Raw genomic sequence first — 21,544 nt, forward strand, 5'->3', positions numbered from 1 at the left:
AGCCTCAGAAGCGTAGTCTCTCGGGGTCTGGGACGGTGGTGGCAGTGGCGGGTCTAGAGGTGGCGCGCGACTCACACCTTTGGAGTAGAGAGAAGACAGAAGACAGAAAAGGCGAAGCGCCGAGGCTCTGAGCCCGATGCACACTGGGAATTGTAGGCTCCGTAGCGGCCGTGGGGCATGCTGGGCATTGGAGTTCCTCCTTTTCAACCCCCCCCTCCCCCCGCCCCAATCAGGAACCGAGAGGAGGGACGTGTTGGCGGCGGCGCGCCGGGTCCTCCCCCGCCCCCGCCCCCGCCTCTTCCCCTCCCCCGTGTGTCCCCTCCCCCCACCCGTCGGACTCCGCTGGTGCTGCCGCTGCCGCTGCCGCTGGTGCTGCCGCTGCGGACGGTCTGGTGTGTGAGAGCCCGAGCCCGAGCCCCGCGCCCAGGCCCCGCAGGGCGCAGCCGCCACGGACACCGGCCGAGGGACCGGGCACGCCGCCGCCGCCGCCACCGTCTGGGGAGACCAGGGCATCGCCGCCGCCGCCGCCGCCGCAGCCTCCGCCTTCTCCCGCTGCTACCCTCTGGTGAGGACGAGCCTCTCTCCGCCATCCCGGCCCGGCCTGCGCCATCCGAAAGCCCCCGCGCGCCCCCGCGCCCGCCTCCCCGCCCCTCCCTCCCGGGGCCGCAGCCCCCCTCCCCCGCCCCAGCGGGAGGTGCTGGGGGGAGGGTGCCACCGCCCCCGAGCTCTGGGATGGAGGAGCTGGGGCGGGGGGGTGGTTGCGGAGAGGAGGACGTAGTGATGGAGCTGGGCAGAGAATGAAGAGTTAGCGGGAGGAGGTGAAGAGGAGCCAGACAGGCGGAGGGGATGGGGAGAAGCTGAATAGGAGAGCGGGTCTGGGGACCCGCCACGGGGATGAGGGATGAAGGAAATGCCGAGAGCGGGGAGATGGTTTGGGGAGGGGGAGCCACGAGCTAGGCGGAGATGGGGGGGGATGAAGAATGGTGGAAAACTGGAGGAAAGAAGGTGGGGTGGCTGAGAAAGGCAGAGATGGGGAGACAGTGAGAGAGGAGAAGGGACTGGGGAATTCGAGGGAGGGGGCATCTGCCGAAGGGGATGGGGAAGTTGGAGCCAGAAAGGGGGGTGTGTGAGCCAGCCAGAAACGGGGAATGAGAAGGGAGAGGGCAGGGAAAGTCAGCCAGGGGAAGAAGGGGCTGGGGGGAGCAGAGAGGAATGAAGGACTGTAAGAGGACGGGGTGAGCCGTACGGGAAAAATAGTTGAGATCATCTCGGGGAGAGAGTGGGGAGATCCAGCAGGGATGTGAGGGAAGATGAGAAATTTGGCCAGGAGCTGGCTAGAGGAGAAGGCACCTGGAAGGCCAGGTAGACAGTAAGCACAGTCAGGAAATAGCTTTCAGTGCAGTAACAACTGGGAGGAAGGGTATCACAGAGGGAGAACATAGCCCAGAAGTGGCTCCACGCGAGCATTGAGAGATGAGGCAGATTGCTTAGTGGATGTTGCAGAAGTGGCAAGAAGCTCCTGAGATTTCTATATGAGCAAGTGGGGATTAGGACCATCGGGGTAGATAGGGTAGATCTAAGGTATTAGGGTACTGATGTTATGTGGTGGTAATGGGGAATCCAGAAAGAAGGCTAGAAGGAATGTGGGCAAGAGCTCCTCCTCCTACCTCCCTCCCTCCCCCCCAGGTTGTGGAGAGGAAATATTGCGATTCCTGCCAGTCATACAGAGCAGGCTAGGGTTTGGAGTACTTGAGAGGGCTTGTGTTGTCCAAGGGCATTTACTGAGGACCTTGTAGTGGGTCAGAAAAAGATACTTTCAGAAGACTTAGTTTCTCAGAAGTTAAGCTATTTAGTATTAGGTTTCCATCATTTCTTTTGATTCCATTCACATTTGGTAATTGAGTCTCTGTACCTTGATACATACTCTGGAGGGACCTCAGAGGGGGTGAAATTAGGGGTTCTCTTCTGAGATACCTTCAGATTGGAATGGGAAAGTTTAACAAAGCCAGTGCTACTAAGGGTAGTGGGAAAAAATGGAGATGGAGTGTAAATGTGATGGACTTCTTTCTGTGTGATGTCTACCTCTTCCTCTTTGCCCCTCTTAACAAAACTAGCCTTGGAACTTAAAATTTTAATGGACAGATTTGATGATATTGAGGTTGTCAACATGAACCTTCATTGCTTGATAACTGATGAAGAAGGCTGAAAAATCTGAAGTTGGCTTTATTTCTGAGTACAGGAACCTTGCTTGTCTGCATAATAGGCTTAGGCCTTTTTTTCTTCTTCTTAAAATTGATTGCTTGAAGACTCCATTTATTGGTGTCTCAGTTTTCAGGGCAATTAAGTCCATCATTATATCTCAGGCTAATACAGAGATGAGCTCCAGCCTGACTGCTTTATGTAAACAGAGAGGCGATGTGAAATATGGAAATGTGATAAATATTCATCAAAGAGAGGCTATCCTACTGATGCATTTTTTTTATTTGATTCCCCTTTTTCTCCTTTGCTTGATAAGCTGTAAGATAATGGTTCTATATTTCTATAGATTGAATTTTTTCCTAAAAGAATTCAGATGCCTGGGATTCTGTCAGATGTGGACAAACAAGCTGATTGATAGATATTTTGGGGCTCAGTCACATAACAAGCCTAAGGAATGGAGGCTTCATTTCTATTTCAGTCTAGGATGGGATTTGAAGCTCAGTGGCAGGTTCCTCCTGACTGAGAAGCAGTGATGGAGGAAAGGACAGGCTATTGGAAGCATGTGAATGAAGGAAGAGGCATGTGGGGGAAAACATTGCTCTGGACTTGATTGTTTGAATTGCTTTATTTCGTGAAATGTTAAATGTGAAGTGGTTGTTGATTAGAGCTCAAATGGAGGGAAGAATGGTGAGGGATGTAAAGAAAAGGAAATAAGCACCCTGGAATCAAAATCGTTTTTATTCTTGCTCAAGTGTTCAGCTCTGGAGTGTAGCTATCAAACCATTTGACTTCACATTTACAGTTAAGAATGTCAAAATAAGCAATATTGTGAAGGTTTGCATTTTTATTGTATATGTTCAGAAATGAACCAAGTGACAGAAGGTCTTGCCATTTGAATCAAAATGTGCTCGTTGGTTTAACAGTCATTTATTAAACAGCTTGCTTGATGTTTGGGAGATGGAATGATAACTCCCTTTTCCATTGTACTTTAATATTTATGAAATGTTTGCTTCATACCAGCCCTGAGAAATATGTGGTTGCCACAATCATTGTCCTCACGATGTAGTTATATATCTGTATCTATATATCTATATATGCACATGTATATATATATATATATGTATATATATATATGTCATATATATGGCTATCAAGTCTATAGAGTTGAGGCTCATCAAGGTTGAGTGACTTGCTTATGGTTGCAGAGCTTTTAAGTGTTGGAAGCAGACTTGACCCTGGTCTTCTGATGTAAAAACCTTTGTTTTTTTCCATAGAACCATATTCCTGGTCCTCAAATTTTTAGTCTAGTAGAGGGAATAAGTCAAGGAAATGAATGTACCTTAACTATATAATTAATAAAGAATAGAATAAGAGGAGTTCAAAGTATAATACATATTATGAGCATCATAGTCCTAGAGCTGGAAGAGACCTCAGAGGCCATCTAATGCAACAATCTCATTTTACAGATGAGGAAACTAAGGCCTGAGAGATTACATGACTTTTCCAAGGTCATACAGGTAGTAAGCATTAGAGGTAACTCAGAACATTTGCCTCCAGAGCCTACCTTTTTTTGCACTGTACTAGGCTAAGGAAGAAAAGATTATCTCCTACTGGAGAGATCCAGGAAGGCTTCATGGAGGAGATGGTTTTAAGTTACTTATTTGAATACTAATAGCTAATATTTACATAGTTTTGCATAATATTTACAAGGTTTGCAAAGTGCTTTACAGGTATTATTTTGTTTGATTTTCTCAGCAGAGTAGGTAGGTCCTCTTAATATTCCCATTAAATAGTGAAGGAGACTGAAGCTGAGAGAGGTGACATAATATACTAGTGCATGTCAGAGGTAGGATTTGAACTTAGTTCTTCCTGAAGGATGTCAGCAGGCAGACAGGGCTAGCTGGGAATGTCTTAGGTATTTATTGGTAATAGTGTGAACAAAGGTGTGGAAGTGGGAAATTGTGTGCTATGTACCAGAGACAGGGCTGAGTGTAGGGCATTGTGCCGGGGAAGCAATGAAGAAATAAATCTGGAAAGGCAGGATACTGTCACATTTTGAGGCCCCTCAGTGCCAGGCTGATTTATTTGGGCTTTATTTGGTAGCCATGAGGGAGCCAATGAGTTTGGAATAGTGGAAACATGTGATCCAACCTATGCATAAGGAAGATTTCATCTTGCAGCTCTGAGCTAGATAAATTGGACAGGGAGAGACTGGAGGCAGAGAGGACCAGTTATGTATTTGTTGTTATGCTCAAGCCTTCCCTACTGTAATAATAAATTGAGTTTAAACAATTCCTTTAATTCAGTGAGCGTATGACCAGTACAAGAAATTCTGGACATGATTTTGTTTTAGGGTCCAGAAATTATTTCTTGTTTTATTTTTTTTTCTCCCATCTAGTGGTGGGATGATGCATTATTTGAATCTCTAGTTTTTAGAGTCCAAAATAATAATCTCACCAGAGAGATTTAGTGGCTCTTGTAGTTGCAGACACCTGCAGGTTAAGACTTATGTATTTTTCCAAAGTGGGTAACTTCTGGGATATGCAGGTCATACAGTGCCATATAGATGAGACATCTAACAGCAAAACATTGTATGTACTTCTGAAAATGATACTAACCAGTCCCATTTGTTTAGGACTTTAAAGTTTACAATGTACTTGTCTCAAAACCCCTCTGCCACCTCAGGTCTAGTACTCAGGGCTTTGTCACTGACTCTGTGTTCTTAGGCATGTCATTTCCCTTCTCTGGGGGTTAGTTTCCCTCTTTAAAAATGAAGGCCTTGGACCAAACGATCTTTTTCTGTTTCATCACTGACATGCTAGCTTCTAATGTCCTTTCCAGTCAAATCCAGCAGTTATTAGTATGGACCTGCTGTGTCCAAGGACTAGGTGCTCGTGGGGATAAAATCACCAAATGAGAAAGGAGTCCTTGTCCTCAAAGTGTGTACATTCTGGTGAGAGCTTGTGTTGGCAAATATAGCCCGTTTTACACCTGCTTTGTGAATAGTTTGGGGCCGGTTTATTCTCTTGAGTTTTTTTTTTGTTTCCCTATTGTTACCCAGCACCCTCCATTACTGCTTTCCACATCCATCCGACCAATAAGCCTAACATTTAAGAAGGCAAATTTATTGGAATAGACTTATAGCACATTCCAAAGCTAAGTAGCATCCTGGAACATTTGAGCTGGAAGGGTCTGTAGAGAATCAGATGAGGGCAAACCCTTCTTTTCACAGAGGAAGCTAAGGCCCAGGGAGGGAAGGAAGGAAGCAAGCAGGCAAGCATTTATTAAGTGTCTTCTGAGTGCCAAGCACTGTGCTGAGTACTTTACAAATGGTGTTACATTTGAACCTTACCATAACCCTGAAAAATAGGTGCTATTATTATCCCCATTTTACAGATGAGGAAACTGAGGCAGACAGTGGTTAAGTGGCTTGCCTAGGGTCGTGCACAGCTGGTAAGTGTCTGCGGCCGGATTTGAACTCAGTTTTCCTGACTCTAGACCCAGTGCTCTATCTACCCAGCTATTTACCCCAGGGGAAGGGAGAGGGTCAGGAACTCGTAAAGAGGGAGGCTGTGACTGGACAGTTTTGATTCCCTGCACAGAGCTTGTTCTGCTATGTACCCCATCTCCCTGCATATATTTAATGATGATGAACATAATGGCTTATAAGAGTAGTGTTTCCTGCAATTCTGGAGTCATAAATTTTTTTTTAATTAAAAGGAAGATAAATCCCCAAACCAAACATCTTTGGATGAACTGAACTATTTGTAGTACTTAATTATAATTCCCATTCCATAGGAATGTGGGCTCCTAGGCTTTAGAGCAATCTCTGTTCTTCAGCGGAGGAAACTGAGACCTAGAGAGATTACTCACCCAGGTAGGAAGAAAATCCAGAGCTGGGATTCTAGTTCAGGGACCATTTTTCCACCATACAGTGTTCCTGCAGATGTAAAATCACTTTATATTACAGATATTTGGTATAACTTGGTTTGTTCATAAATAACTACATTTTGATGTTTTTAGATATGAGAAGTCCAAGGAAAAAAGAGGAAGGAAGAACATTACTTTCTTTGATTTTTCATGAACATAAAGTGGAATGGATTTATTAAATGCTTCCTATGCGCATAGTACTGTCCTAAACTCTGGTGATACAAATAGAAAATCAAGATGGTCCCTGATTTCAAGGAGCTCACATTCTATAATTAGAACAGAAGGCTCATGACACATATACTTTAGGACAAGATGGAGCCCGGGTGGGCCTTAATAAGGGACAGTGGCAGGCTAGATGACAAAACTTGGGAGTCCCTTTAAAAAAGTCCTTGTTTGGGCTTGGAGATCCCTTTCCCCGAGTTTTAATTTTTTTTTTAACCCCCTGGACTTTCACTTCTTTGGTACATTTTTAATACTTTTCTTCATAACATAAATATTAGCAAACAATCTTTCAGTATCAATACAACTTGGAATAGAATCACAGTGAAGGAATTGAAAATTTACACATTTTACTGTACCTTTTTTTCCCATTGCCCCACTACCTAAAACTTCTTGGAGGTGGTAGCACCAGGATGGGCCTTGAAAGAAGGGAGGGACTTCTACAGATAGGAATGAGAGGGCAGAAGGCCATTCCAGCCATGGGCGCTAGTGTAAGTAAAGGCCTGAGGACAGGAGAGGACAGAGTAGGAACACAGGACAGAGAACTAACCACAGGTCTGCTGTGGCTAGAGTGTGGTGCACAGACATGGGAGCAGTGGTTGGAACCATGTTGTGGGGGCCTTGAGTGCCAGGATCAGGGTTTTGATTTTTATTCATTAGGCAGTGGAGATCTGGGTTTAGAGTCTGAGAACCTGGATTGCAATCTTGGTGCTGTTGTATTCTACCTTTATGACGAGTCATTTAACCTTCCTATGTCTTTTTTACTCTGTTTACAGATGATAGCAATTAATGAAGTACTTTGAATGGAAAGCCTCCTGCAGTTGTCCCATTTATTTTTCCCTTTGCAGAACTCATTTGCATCCACCTTGGGAAGGTGTCTGGGTCCCTTTCTTGTGTACGTATTGTTGGGTTTTCCTGGGCTGCCTTTTTTTCTGCTGTAGACGTTTTAAAGGGCCAGCCTGGGCTCTGTGTTTTCTGCTCCTCAATTCTTCACTGACAGCCTCAATGATGATCTTCATTTGTCTCTTCATCTTGCCTTTCAGGCTCCCTTATTTCTGCTCAGGCATACGGTTCTTTCAGAGCCTTTTCTTCTTTGTTGCTCTTCTGAACATGCCGAACACTTTTCAGTTTCTTTCCCTTGGTAGTGCCATGGGTTATAACTGAGGGCGCAGGGCCCCAAAATGGAGCCAAATATAATCGGTCCACGACTAGAATTGACCTTCCTATAGTGTTTGCTCTTTTCAAAGTAACTTTCCTACCCTGCCTAATATTGTTAACAGGGTCTGCTACTGGTCTTAGGATCGCGGAATTTAGAACTAGAAGGCATCTTAGCAATAGTCTTGTAATCTGATTCTGTACATGAGGAAACAGAGGCACAGAAAGATTTAGTTCCTCACCCAAGTACACATCCAGAGTTACACACAAAGTAAGTAGCAGAGCTAGGATTAATTTCATAGGAATGTAGGTTGTATCAGCAAGGCAGTAATCACAATATAGATGATAATTGTCAAAGTGCCTGTGTGGTTCTGTATCGCAAAATATACGAGACTCTCCATGTAGAAGGTAGAAGAAGTAAAGCATTTATTCAGACACCAGAGGACTAGCTCCCATAACCGGTACGCCCAATCCATCACAGCAGCAAAGAACTCAATACACAGTAGCACAACTGAGAACCACTCCATCCCAAAACCATCCGCCCCCTGCTGGGGCCTCCCCACAAACACACTCACAGCTGCCACAGCACATCTGCTCTCACCCTCAGCTCTAACTGTAGTAACTCTGGCTCTCAGCATTTCCTGTGACACACTTTCCTTTTCCTCTCAGCAAGTTCCTCCCACTGCATGTGACTTAGGCTTCCTGTGATGTAAGCAGGTCACATGGCCTATTTATGGGTGGGAAAGACCTTCAAATCTAAATTGCTATTACAGTGGTCTATGGGACATTTGACCTAATGGTATTACAGTAGGGTTTTTGAGCATACATTGGGGCTTGATTACATTGTACTTTCAGGTTTGAATTTAGTTCATATTTTCCCCCACATATGGCCTAGATCAAACTTACTACTTGTAGTTAGTGTATGACAGCATTTCAGAGAGATCTTATTTTGAGAGTGTGTTCTGTATTCAGTATTAATGACATTACAAAATGCTGTTGAAAGGTAGTGTGGCATAATGGATAGAGAGCCTACCTTTAAGTAAGAAAGACCTGGGTTCGAGTCTGGCTTCTGACACATATTAGCTGTGTCACATTGGGCAAGTCATAGCCTCTCAGTACCCCAGGTAATTCACCAAGACTATAAATTGCAGACAAAGTAGGGATCTGCAGTAGTAGAGGGAGTCATCACTGGAGTTCCCTAGCTCAATGAATCACAAGCATATTCTCCCCAAATTATGGAGTATGAGCATATATATCCTTTAATTCTTAGTATATATAGCCCAGTGTTTCACATATATTAAGGCATCATAGCTTGGTGGAAATACTTGCCATTTACTAGCACTTAATAAATGCTTGTTGAATGAATGAATGAGTGACTGGGTGGGGGGGAAATTATAATCTCCATTAATAGTCAACAGTTAGCAATCATTAAGGCCTTATCATGTGTCAGTTACTGTGCTAAGTGCTAAGGGCACAAAAGGCCAAAAACAAGGTCTCCCCTCAAGGTGCTCATGTTCTAATGAGGACAAGAATACAGAAATAACAATATACATCCAAGATCCAGAGAGAACAATGCACGGTAATCTGAGGGGAGGCATGGGGGAGGGGTGGAAAGGCTGCTTCCAGAAGATGGGATTGGAGCTGAGATTTGAAGGAAGCCAGGTGGCCAGGGTGAGAAGGAGCATGGGGCAGAGCCAATGAACAGTTGGAAGCTTGATTGTTTTGTGTGTGGAACAGCAAAGAAGGCTGGGAGGAAACTGAGGCTCAGAGACAGTTTAGATCAGGGCTTCTCAAACTTTTTCCACTGCAGGCTCCTTCAGCGCTTCTTCACTTGCTGTAAAAAAGCATCAAGGAGGAGAGGAGAACACCACCAATTACCCAGAAGGCTCTGCCACTCGTTAGCAGAGTGTCCTCACTCAGGTCACAGATCATCCGTGCACAGGACAGCGGACTTCAGCAGTGGTCCTGTCTAACCCTCCTCATTTTGCAAAGGAAGTCACCAGCCCAATGTCAAATGGGCAGAAAGCAACATTACTATGATTTGAAACTGTCTTATAATTCTCCCCCAGCCACGTCATTCATTCAGCACCCCAATGGGGTCTTGACCCACAGTTTAAGAAGTGCTGGAGATCACTAGATCATGGAGAATGTGGAGGGGAGTTAAGTTGAAGAAATCTGGAAAGGTAGAAAGGGCCAGGTTATGAAGGGCTTGAAAAACTACAGAGAGGTTTTCATATTTGATCCTAGACATAATAGGGAGACACTGGAGTTTATTGAGTAGGGAATTGGGTGGTGTGTGTATGTTGCTGGGGGAGTGACATGGTCTTACCTGGGCTTTAGGAAGATCATTCTGGCAGCTGAGTGGAAAATGGACAGGAATGGAAGAGACTGGAGGCAAGGAGACCAGTAACCAGGCATGAGGTGTTAAGGGTCTGCACCAGTGGGGTGGTTGTGAGGAGAGAGAAGGGACATATAGGAAAGATGTTGGGAAGGTGTAGAAATGACAAGACTTGACAGTGGAGTCGATGTGTGGGGTAAATGTGAAAGAGAAGCTGAGGATGACATGGAGGTTGTGAGGCTGGTGGTTCCCTAGCATAGGAATGCTGGGAAGAGGGGAAAGATAATGAGTTCTGTTTTGGCTTTGAGATACTTAAGGGATATGCAATTCTACATGTGCAAAGGGCAGTTGGTGATTTGAGATTGGAGTTTAGAAAATGAGCCTGGGGGGCAGCTAAATGGCACAGTGGATAGAGTACCAGCTCTGGGTTCAGAGGACCTGAGTTCAGATTCAGCTTCAGCCTGGGAGAGTATTTAGTGGAAAGAATGCTGGATTTGTAAACCTAAGACCTAGTTTCAAATCGCAGCAATGTTGCTTTCTACCTTCCTATTTGACATTGGTCTGGCAACTTCCTCAGCAAAATGAGGAAGGTTAGACAGGACCACTGCTGAGGTCCCCTGTCCTGTGCACGGATGATCTGTGACCTTGTGAGGACACTCTGCTAATGAGTGGCAGAGTCTTCTGGGTAATTGGTGTTCTTCCTCTCTCCTCCTTGCTTGCTGCTTTTTTGTAGATAGCTAGTGTTGACTGAACACTTAGTGTAATTCTACCAAGAACATTTACACCTGACATTTACAAAACACTGTAGTGTGTATGAATCCCGTGAGACAGGTAGAGCAGGTCTTATTATCCCTTTATTCCAGATCAGGAAACCGAAGCTCAGAAAAGCTAAATGACTTGTACAAGGTCACACAAGTTGCAGAGCCAGTCCCTCAACCCAGCAGGAGAAAAAAAGTGTAAGGTAGGGGCCTTGTATTGTCCTCAAGAAACCCAGGCCTACTAGGGATTTAAGACATTGTTGCAGGGATACGAGTAGTAGGATATGAGGAGACTATGTTCTCCTTTTCTGCTGAGAGAAGGGTGATTTGGTTCACTGAGGACAGGCTTCTGAAATTGAGCACAGGCATGTTTTTCTGTTGCATTTGGAGAGTCAGAGCACTTGTGAGATGAGAAGCCTGTAACTTTTGTCTCTGTTAGATAAATAACCATCCTCAGGTCCTACCTGAGGGATACTGATTGGAAATGCCTTCTTGAGAACTGTGACAGTAGGTCAAGATGTTTTTGGAGCGTAGCAACCCTCTCAGCCATGAATAGAGGACCTCAGCAAGGAGGAAAGTGTAAATGAAGATGGTTTCTAGAGCTAGGGGACTTTGTCCTATTTCTTGGTTTTATAATGCCTCTGCATAGGTCTGATCTTTCCATGTGCTGATGAAAAAGAAGAGTCTGCTGGCAAGGCAAACACAACCCATGGTGCTAAACTTGACTTGTTTTGCGCTAGAGCCCCCAACAAGTAAATTGGGATTTACTGATGGTTCTTCCATTAAGTTGCCTCCATCACTTCCCTTCTCATAGAGCCATAGAATCCCAGAATTTTAGAGCCAGTGGAGACATTGGAAACTGTCTAGTTCAAACCCTTCATTTTATATCGGAGGAAACTAAAGCCCAGAAAGGTCTAACATCAACTCCAAGAGGGGAAAGTGACTGACTGGTTAGGCTATGCCAAGTTCTTTTGAACGCTTTGTGTCAGAGCTTGGTGTGGAATACCATTGTTCTGGTAAATCTGCTTTTTGACTTGGCCAAGGTCACACACAGTCTTCTCTCCTTCCCCTTGGTTCATCCAATATTCTTTGGATAAACATCAGTTAAGTGCATACTGTGTATAGTTATTGGGGGGACCTTGGTTCAAATTCCTTCTCTTACTGTTACTAACTATGTGACCATGGGCAAATCATGAAATGTTTCTTTGCCTCAATTTTCTTTCTCTTTTTTTGGTCTTGAGTTTCTTTTTCTTTAACTTAATAATATTTTATTTCTTTTCCAATTACATGTAAAGATAGTTTTCAGCATTCATTTTTGTAAGATTTTGAGCTCCAAATTTTTCTTCTTCTTTCTCTTCTCTCCCCACTCCCCAAGACAGCAAACAATCAGATATAGGTTATACATGTACAATCATGTTAAACATATTTCCACATTACTCATGCTGTGAAAGAAGAATCAGAACAAAAGGGAAAAACCTTGAGAAAGAAAAAGCAAAAAACAACAACCAAAAAGAAAAGATAGTATACTTCAATCTGCATCCAGACTCCAGAGTTCTTTCTCTGGATGTTTGCCTCAGTTTATTTCTCTGTAAAATGGAGAGGGTATTATTTGCACTTGCTACCAACTCATGAGGTTTTTGTGAGAGAAGTATTTTGTAAATGTTAAGACAGTGTATAAACATGAGTTATTTTTGTCCTACAGACTATAATTATAATTACGCAAGAAAGATGTGGTGGTCGAAATGGGCATAGACAGAGAGGGACCAGAGAGGAGATACAATGTGGAGGTTGTTTCGACAGCACTTTGCAGTTGATGGATGTGGGAGGTGAAGGGGAAGAGGAAGAGTGAAAGCTAACACCAACTTTTCCAACATGAGAGACTGGCTGGTGGTGCCGGTAACAAGCTGTGAAATGTCTCCTTTTCCCACTACTGTTCAAGTTTTTAAGAAGGTTGGCCTTGAAAGGGAGAAGGCTGAAGTAGTGGCTGGATGGCATAAGAAGGCTCAAAAGAAGATCGTTATCATTATTATCCTGATTTTTTAGGATTGAGGAGACTGAACGTATTTATGGGCATACGGGAGAGATGGGAATGACTGCTAGAGCAAAGCTTTAGGGAAGTGGGTAGTAAAGGCTGGATTCAAAGGGGCACAGGTGGAGGCCATATCCTAGGCAAGGAGTGGGGGACCTTCTTCCTTTGAGTCTAGAGGGAAGGAGAAGAGAGTGGGAAAAGACACAGAAGAGCTTCCGGAATAAGTTTGCTCTGCACATTCAACTTAGCAATGGTGATTGCTAAACTGCTTGTATTTTACGTATTAATAACTACCTTACTGTTTTTACAGCGTACTTTCACAAATACAGTGTCTTAATCCTTGGTCTTTGGGGTATCCCAAATGCACCTATATTTTGAGTATAACTGTAGCTTACTTTTCTCTTTTTTAATATTCCATTTTCAAGCTAAGTCAGTATGTGGTACCCAGGGACTCCCCAAGTGTAGATCAGTGACCCCCATCTCTATTTGAGCTTGACACCATTGCCCTAGACCATCGCCTCTCTGCTAAGGGGTGGGAAGAATGGTTTATCATTTATCTTGTGAAGTCTTGATTTTTGTGGGTTTATTTTATAGCCTGCTACTTTCCTGAAGTTATTGTTTCAATTAACTTTTGGCTAAATATTGTTCTCTTAGTAACTGTCATACCATCTACAAGAAGTGATAGTTCTTGTCTGCTCTTTGCCTGTATTGATTCTTAATTTCTTCTTTTTTAATATCTTCTTGCTATAGGTTAGCTTTCCTTTCAATTCAACAACTATTAGTCAAACGCTGTATACAAAGACTTATGCTGGGACAGGGGATACAAAAATAAAAACGTTGTCATCCCCGATTTAAGGTAGTTTGTGATTTCTTTTAAGTAGGGGAAAATTGGACTTAGAACCAAATGTGTATGACACGTGGTAGGATGTGATAAGGGTAGAGGAGAAATCCAGACAGTGTGCTCCAAGAAAATTTCAGGAGGAAGAAATTGCTTGTTGGGGAGGGGTTAGAGATCAGGAAATCTTCTTGTAGAAGGTGGCACATTTGCTGGACCTTGAAAGTAGCGTTTTGATAGCTGAAGTGCAGGAGCAGTAGGTCCTAGGCTTGGGTAATGTCTTTTTTTTTTTTTTTTGGTAAATGAAATTTTTATTTACACATTGTTTCTAGAAGCAGATATGTAAGTTCTTATACAATTATTTTCCAAAAATATGCAAGAAATTACTAATAAATTTGTTTACAAACCAATACATATTAAAATTAATGGACTTTGGATAATTCTCATTCTGTGGTATGCTCAGCACAAATGGTACACACCTGGTTTGAAACATTCAGAAAAGTGTAAACTACAGCAATGTGGATTGCAAGTATTGATTTCATGGCACTCCATCACTTCTATGCAATTTCTTTAACCCAACATGTATACTTAATACAAAATTCTATAAAAATTTTTCATGATCTGTGGGTGTAGAGTATGGAATACTTTTTGGATACAGCAGCTACACATTTTTCCATGTTATGATTAACTATTAATAAAAGGGATGTTTATAAAAACATTCTTTACAAGATTAAAAAAAGTGTTTAAAAAAATCCAAGTTTGTGATTACTACTGTACCAGTAATTTTAGTTTAGGGTTTAAAAGTTGTTCCTGGAACAGAGGATTGTTCTTTATTTGTATATTCAACAATACTATCTATTGCTGGTAGTGTGATTCTGTTTTCAAATTCATAATTCACATTCTATGAAATGCACTTAGGATTAAAATAAAAATTATTCTTTTGAATTAGTCATAAAGTAATAGCTCTTATCATGCAAACTATGAAATATACAATATTTTAAAATTGGCGTTTCTGAAAGCAGTGATTTTTAAGCAAAATATTTAGGCTTTTGTGACAAAATTTGAGACATTGCATATTCATTCCCTACTTAAGATTTTACTCCTTTCCATCCTGTTTTAATAATACTGGCTCAGCAATTATAAAGTAATGTTTAATGTGTAATTTATGTTATTCATCATATTCCAATTATTTAGCCTTTTGGCACTTTGTTTTCTTTAAGAGCAAGATGGCTGATCTAAATGACTTGTTCAGAAATTCTAGATTTAAAAGTTATTTACTCATTCTATAATCATTTCCTAAGGTTTTGCCTTTCAAACTTTTAAGAGTATTACACCAAGTAGAAGGAGAACAGTTTTTTATGGGTGATATCTTGCCACTTTCTTCTCATGTAGGCTAAACTTTAGCAAAAGTGAGCTACTTTTTGTCTCCCTTTACATGTCTTATATTTTCCCACTTTCTTCCTTTTGCTTGCACTATTCTCCAAGCCTGGTGTTTCCTCCTCCCACTTCATCTTACTTGCTGAAATCCCACCCATCCTTCAGGGTCTACTGGTTCTATGAAACCTTTCCATGGTCCAGGGGTTCCTAACCTTTTTGTGTGTTCTGAACTCCTTTGACAGTCAGTCTAGTGAATCTTATGAATTCTTTCTCACAAGAGTGTTTTTAAAATGCCTAAAATTAATGAAAGACGCTGGCTTGCCAAGGAAACTGATTATATTGAAACAATTATCAAAATATTAAAAAAAAAAAACCAAGCTCACTGCCTCCAGGTTAAGACCTTGGCTGGAGTCAGAAATATTCTTTCCTATTTTGAATTTCACGTCACACTTCTTCCATCACACTTCTGTATGTTGGCTCAGTGTTGTTTTTTTTTTTTTTGGTATTATAGTTATGTATGTGTCTTATCCCCATATTAATTTGTAAGCTCCTTCAGAATAAGGATTCTGTCTTGTTCATTTTTATTTTTCCCTAGTGCTCAGCACAGTGTCCTTTCTGCACAGGTGCTTAAATATTTATGTAATAGTTAGTGTATCTTCAGTGTACCGATGAAGAAACTGAAACTCAGTGAGGTCAAACGATTTGTCCACGATCACACAGCTAATAAACGGTAGATTAAGGATTGTAACTTAATCAGGTCTTTTTTTTTCCTCTAAGTTTAATGAGAGCACATGGAGGCTTTCATTTATGTTGAGAAATAGTCTAAGGATTTTAGTACTTTATTACATGCTTTAGTAATTAATATTGTATATTGGGATTAATGCTTACAAGTGAAATTATTGTAATCATGGTTTCAAGACTTTTTAGGGGTTGTATGCTCTGAACAGTTCTGGGCTTTAAAAGCTGTAATATAACCACACCAAATAGCTCTACGTAAAGTACTACTTATATAACCGTGCTATTAATTCAGTCCATTTATTCAGCAAACATTTATTATGGGCCTAGTACATGCAAAGCAATGTGTTCAGCTTTGGGAAAGATGTCAATACTAATCTTGGAGAACTGACAGTTTATTAGAGGTGTTAGGTATGTCATTGCTGATCCCCTTCTATAGGGATGGCAAGCTAGAAGTCTGCCCAGCTGGTACAATTTAGGCTGGACCTGACCATCGATTTCTCATATTTTGCTTCCCAGCTCTGGTATGTGCTATGTGTAAGCTCTGGCACAGGCCTTTGTGGGCACCTCCAAATGCCATACAAGGGGCAGAAATCCAAGACCAAGTGTTATGGATATTTCTGCCACCCTTCTGACACAGTTTCTCTGTCTGTCCTTTCCAACACTGTTTGTACTCGTAACTGTTGACTCACTGGTCGATGTGGGGGAGTTGGAATACTGGCCACTTCTGAACTCATGCTCTACCACCATCACTTAGTAACCTCTGCTCCTTTGAGGTTCACTCCATCCGTATCTACCACCCCATCACAATTCTCATTAAATATTGTCTACCTAGTTGTTTACATGTTGTCTTTCCCATTAGACTTTGACCTCCTTGGGAGCAGGGACAACCTTTTATCTTTCTCTGTATCTCCACTGCGTAACACAGTGCCTGATACATAGGAGATGCTTAATAAATGCTTATTGACTGACTTCCCCTTGAATTGTGTACAAACTTACTCATAATGACTCGGTGAAATGGGATTTGTTACTCTGACCATCCAATATAGAAAATGGAGAGAGGGTTAAACTTCAAATCAGAAGAGCTAGGTTCAGGTCCTGGTTCTCCCAGATCTAGCTTTGCCTTCTTGGCCAAGTCTATTCCTTTTCTTGGCTTCCGTTTACCCATCTGTAAAATGAGGGAATTGGATTAGAAGATTTCTGAGGCTCTTTTCCATGCTGACATCCTGTAATTTTAACAGTTTATAGCTTCAGAGCATATTTTCTGGGACAAAAAACAGATGTGTGTATGCATACGTGCCCACAGACACAATATATACACATATATGTATATATACACACACATATATAAAATAGTTTGCTTTTTGTTTGGTCTGCACGGATCAGGACAAAAACACTCTTTATCATTTCCAATTTCAGAATCTGATTGAAATGTGTTGTTCAGATCTCTGGGTTTGCTAATTCCACTAAAATTAAAACATGCCTATTAACAGAAAGTCCTTCACTGCCCAAGGGAGATTTGCTGTGCCAGTAGTGAATGCTATAGTGGAGGGGCCAACATTTCTTTTGTATGTAGGAACTGGCAAGTATGTATGTCTCATTTTGTGTCAGTGCAGGCAGATCATTGCAGTAGCCTTCCATCGGGTCATCCCATTTCTTTCTTTCAATCCAGCCTATGTATACCGCCAGATCTATTTTCCTTATGTATGTATCTGATGATGTTAATCTATTGCTTAAAATTCTGTAGTGATTTTCTGATTGTTTACCAAATAGAGTTCAGATTCTTTACCAAGTAAACTTCTTGACATTCACTGGAGGTCCTCTACAGTCTTGTGAAACCCTGCCTTGACTATCTTATTTTGTACTGTTTCCTTCCATGTACTCTGCATTACACCTAAATTGAGCTACTTACCTAACCTGTACGTGTCCCATATTTCTCCTTTCCTCCTTTTGGTTACATTGTCCCCTAAGTTTGAAATGTATTCTATCCTTCCACATGTATTGAATTCTTATCCTTCCTTTAAAACCTAACTCATATGGTACCTCTTAAATGGCGTCTTCCTTGACCCTTGTCAGTAATGACTGATCTGTACTTGAACTTCAAGGAGCCCTTTGCCTTATCTTTGTCTTACGATGTTAATCGTGTATGTCAGTACTCCTGATACTAGACTGTTAGTAAAGGTACAGGCTCTGTCAATTATCTAAGCCTTTTATCTCTAATCCTACCTGCAGTACAGTATCACATGGAATAGATGTTTAATAAATTGCTTGTTGAATTCAATTGGTGTCTGCTGTCTCTGAAGATGTCTTGTGAAAATGACTTTTGTTCTGGGGATCATGGTATGCAGTTTAGTCTACACAAGTCAGCATAAGGCAAACGGTCTAAGTTTATAGGTTATTTTATGCTAATTACATTTTAGGTTGGCTTTTTCCTACTGACATTTAGGGAAGCACTTTAATTGTATTGATGCCATCTTTCCAAAGCACATTTAGGATTACTTGTGAGGTTTCAGCACAACTCAGTTGAGTTGACAGCACATTTCATCCATAGTGTGTAGATAGTTATTAACTTCAGTCAAATTGTGTCACTCTCCTGGCTTGGCCTTTCAGATCCTTTTTCTTAGAGCCTTCTATTATGTGTTGATTTATTCATTTAGCAAATATTTGAGTGTCTACTGTGTTGTAGGTGCTGTGGGAACTACAGTGTATGGGGGGGGAATAAGATGTATAATATCGGTAACTTGTTATTTCTGTCAGAATCAGAGAATTTCAGAGCTAGAAAGGATCTTGGTGGTTAAAATTCCCTCTATGACACAAATAGACTTTGCTGGAAGAACTCATAATGAGAAGGAACCCACTACCTCCTGAGACAGCCTGTTCTGCTTCTGCATAGCCCTAACTTTTGGTTAAGTTTTTTGCTGATATTATGCCTAAATGTACCTCTTTGTCTTCTGTGTATTTCTTCTAGTCTTTCCTTTTGAACCTGAACAGTACCTAATTCCTTTTTCATGTTTCAGCTCATCCAGTAATTGAAGCTAGCTATCATGTCCCCTCTGTGTCTTCACTTCTTCAGGCAAATCATTCCTAGCTCCTTCATCAAGGCTTCATATGGCATGAACTCATAGACTTTTCGCCATCCTATCTAAAATATGGCACCCCCAACTGATCACAGAAATCCAGGTGTGGTTTGACCGGGGCAGAGAATGTCACCCCCTTATTCTTGAAAAGTGTGCATCGATGCACGCAGCCTAGGATTGTGTTAACTTTCTTGGCCACTATTTCTCACATCTGTCTCACGGTGCACTTGCTGACTACTAAGATCCTACAGATCTTTTTTAGTGAACTATGTTTTAGTCATGTATGTGACTTTCATCTTATACTTGTGAAAATGGTTTTTCTTAATCCAAGTCCAGCACTTTGCCTTTATCCTTATTAAATTTCATCTTCTTAATTCAGTTAAATGGCCATGTACTTAAAAAAATATTACTATCTCTTGTTTTTACAGTGCCTGAATTTTCCCCGGTATCCATCCTCCTCCCAGAGAGCCATCCCATATAACAAAGAATATATTTTTAAAAGAAAAAATTAAAAGTGAAAAAACAATTAGATTCAATCAGTACATTGAAAAAATCTTACACTTTATGCAAAGTTCCATGCTTATGGACCTCCCACCTTTGTAAAGGAATGGTGAGGGGTGTCTTCTTATATCTCTTTTTGGAGGCCATGTTTGCTCTTTGTAATTTTGAAATAGTCACCTTTGATTATTTTTTGTGGTGGTGGTTCTTTCCATTGTAGTTATTATGTATGTTGTTTTGTTGACCTTACTTCACTTTGCATCAGTTCTTGCAGATCTTTCCATGCTTCTCTCTCTTTATCATATTCATTGCTTCTTACAGTAGCACAGTACTTTTCATTATGTTCATATACCACAGTTTGTTTAGCCATTCCCCAGTCAATGGGCATCTGCTTTGTTTCCAGTGCTTTCCTACCACAAAAAGGGCTGTTATAAATATTTTGGTGTAATATGGGGACTTACTTGTTATCATTAACCTCCTTGTATGCCTAGTAGTAGAATCTCTGAGTCAAAAAATGTGAACATTTTACTTGTTTTCCAAAAAGCATTTACTAGGCACCCATCATGTGCCAGGCTCCATGCCAAGGATTTGGGATGCAAAGATAAAAACTGCAGTAGTCCTTTCCCTCAATAAAGTATAAAGTTAAAAAGCCAAAGTCGTTGTGTTAAATTCATCCCACTATTCTAGCCGGTTGGGGTCTTTTTGAAGCCTTCCTTTCTGTCTGGTAACTCATTCTTCTAACTCTGTGTCATTTACAAATTGGATAAGTGGGGAATCTGTGCTTTTATCGAAGTCATTGATAAAAATATGAAACAACATAGAACCAAGCGGCAGTAGATCCCGGGACTCTTGCCTGGAGAACTTCCAAGTTGATATTGAGCCATTAATGACTAATCTTTGTTCTAGCCATTTAACCACTTCTGAATCCATAATAACTGTATTATTGTTTAGCCCACATCTGCCTGTGTTTTCTACAAGATGAGTATTAGCGTCTTTGTCAAATGTAAAATCTAGGTAAACTAGATCCATAGAATTCCCCCTTCTAACAGCTTAGTAACCTTATTTTTAAAAAGCAAATTAGATGCCTTGCTTCAAACAGCCCTGTGAGGTATTACCCTCATTTTAGACATGAGGAAACCGAGGCTATATGAGGTTGAGACACTTGCCCATTGTAACACATTTAGTAAGTATGAGCCACAGGTCTGGAATGGAGATCTCCTTACTCCAAATTCCGCATGTTTCTCATTACCCCATGCTGTCTGGCAACTTCCCATAACCCCTTAATAAAAGGATTTGTTCTGTGAAGTTTGGATTCAGTCAAAGGGCAGCCCTTGAGGCCCCCCAGAGGGCCTCCAGGCTGCAGGTTCCCCACCCCTACCATAGCTTATACCTATGAAGAAAGCACCCAAATTCCACTGGGCGGCCAAGGGAGAGGTCCAGGGGCCCTGTACTAAAGTTTATGTACTTTATTATTACTCCACTTTTAAAATTACTCTTGTTAATGATGATGTTCTTAATTTACAATATATGCCTTATAGTTTAGAGCACTTTAGGGGTTACAAAACTCTTGACGTTACTGCTTTTGTTTCTTGCAACTCTGAGGCCAGGATTTCTTAACCTGGGTTTCATGGATACTTTTACTTTAGGTGTTCTGTGACTTTGGATGCGAAAAAATTACATCTTTAATTTCCCTAACCTTTAATCGATAAGTGATGAATGTAGGCAACAGACAGGATCCTGAGAAGGGGTCCACTGGCTTCGCTAGACTGCCAGAGTGGGTCCCCATGATACACAAATAGTTAAGAGCCCTTGCTGTATGTAGGCAGAGGGATAATTTTCATTTTATAGATGAGAAATCTAAGGCTGATGTTCAATAGACTCTATTTAAACAGGAATAGATACAATATTTGAGGGAGATTTATATCCAAAGTTATTAAAACAACAACAAAACCTTTTGTTGCCTAAGGAATTAAAGCTCCAGTTAGCAAGGAAACTTGGCTTTTCAGGGCTTCCCCTTCCCAGAAGTTTCATGAAGCTGAGGTTTTTTTTTTGTTTTTGTTTTTTGTTGTTTTTCCCCTTTAGACAAATTAATGTTTTCTTGGATGTATTGCTTTCTCTCTGGAATGTAAACTCCTAGAAAGGTAGATTTCTACACTTTCTTTCATAACCTCCATATGCCTTACAAGTGTAAAATGAGGAATTGTTACTAGTTTGTTTCTCTCTGAGGCAGGGGTTTGTAACCTTTTTTTGTTGTGTGTGTTATGGACTCCTTTGGAGGCAGTTCGGTGAAGTTTATGGGCCACTTCTCAGAATAACATTTTTAAATGCATAAAATAAAATACACAGGATTGCAAAGGAAATCAGTTACATTAAAATGCATTCATCAATATTGAA

The 21,544-nt window shown here is 41.4% G+C and overlaps 1 protein-coding gene across 2 annotated transcripts in view; it reads left to right on the forward strand.

The window, feature by feature from the left end:
• Nucleotides 1-327: 327 nt before the first annotated feature.
• Nucleotides 328-21,544, forward strand: part of FAM168A (family with sequence similarity 168 member A) — a 201,358-nt gene continuing 180,141 nt past the window's right edge. The window contains exon 1 of one of the 2 annotated variants that reach the window (XM_036746209.1): nt 328-565. The gene's annotated coding sequence lies outside the window, so the exon portion shown is untranslated. The remainder of the gene's footprint in view (nt 566-21,544) is intronic. The other variant, XM_036746211.1, reaches the window with a different exon arrangement.

Source organism: Trichosurus vulpecula, chromosome 2 (assembly GCF_011100635.1).
Source record: "Trichosurus vulpecula isolate mTriVul1 chromosome 2, mTriVul1.pri, whole genome shotgun sequence".
Lineage (NCBI taxonomy): Eukaryota > Metazoa > Chordata > Mammalia > Diprotodontia > Phalangeridae > Trichosurus > Trichosurus vulpecula.